The 951-nt window shown below is 46.3% G+C and overlaps 1 protein-coding gene across 2 annotated transcripts in view; it reads right to left on the bottom strand.

Moving 5' to 3' along the window:
• Positions 1-802: 802 nt before the first annotated feature.
• Positions 803-951, bottom strand: part of FAM216B (family with sequence similarity 216 member B) — a 53,284-nt gene continuing 53,135 nt past the window's right edge. For both annotated transcript variants that reach the window (XM_058184721.1, XM_058184720.1), the window contains exon 4: positions 803-951. This exon is cut by the window's right edge and continues 243 nt beyond it. The gene's annotated coding sequence lies outside the window, so the exon portion shown is untranslated.

Here is a 951-nt window from a genome sequence, read left to right as displayed (position 1 = left end):
ACAAGGGCCCTGGAAAAGGGGACTTAGGAGCGATTTTTACGCTTGTGACCATTGCAGCATCCCCAGGGTCATGCAATCAAAGTTCAGACGCTTGGCAACTGGCATGTACTTATGACGGTTGCAGTGTCCCGGGGTCACGTGATCCCCTTTGGCGACCTTCTGACAAGCCAATTCGATGGGGAAGCCAGATTCACTTAACAACCCCTGTTACCAGTAGCGGGATTCAAGTAATTGAACAACCGTTTCTCTGCCCTAATGATTTCTTCCAACAACCAGTTCACCAAACTGCTCAGAAAGTTAACAACCGGTTCTCCCGAAGTGGTGCGAACTGGCTGAATCCCACCACTGCCTGTTACTAATTTAACAACTGCAAAAGATTCATTTAACAACGGTGGCAAGAAAGGTCGTAAAATGGGGCAAAAACTTACTGAACAACGGTCTCGCTTAGCAACGGAAATTTTGGGCTCAATTGTGGTCATCATTGAAGACTACCTGTATCCCCAGATCTCCATAAAATTAAGCTACTATCTACGCAAAGCACTTAAAAACCAATCGGTTCTCTAGGATGAATGGCGAAATACAGATTATGCATTCAGGGGCCACGCTAGACTTGCAAGATGTCCCCCTCTGGTCATTACTAATTCCACGGATGAATCTCTTTGGGTGGCACGCCCGATGTCAAGTCCACCTGACCAACGCTCAATAAATCTCAGCTCCCATCTCCTCCCGAGTTTACAACTTGTCGCACACCGCAGAGCTCAAACAAGGAAGCCACAAATATTTACAAATATTTCCACAAGGTGTTTTAATGCCAGTTTTAGGGGGGGTACAGTAGGGGAATCTGGCAAGCTTCCACAAGGACCCTCTGTTTCATCCATGAGTTAAGATGGAATCTCTTTGTGAACAGGTTGAGTCTCTTCTTCCTAAACAGCCCGTTGCTGTTTTGCAAAA

Source organism: Ahaetulla prasina, chromosome 5 (genome assembly GCF_028640845.1).
Source record: "Ahaetulla prasina isolate Xishuangbanna chromosome 5, ASM2864084v1, whole genome shotgun sequence".
Classification (NCBI taxonomy): Eukaryota; Metazoa; Chordata; class Lepidosauria; order Squamata; family Colubridae; genus Ahaetulla; species Ahaetulla prasina.
This window is presented reverse-complemented; position numbering and strand designations above follow the sequence as displayed.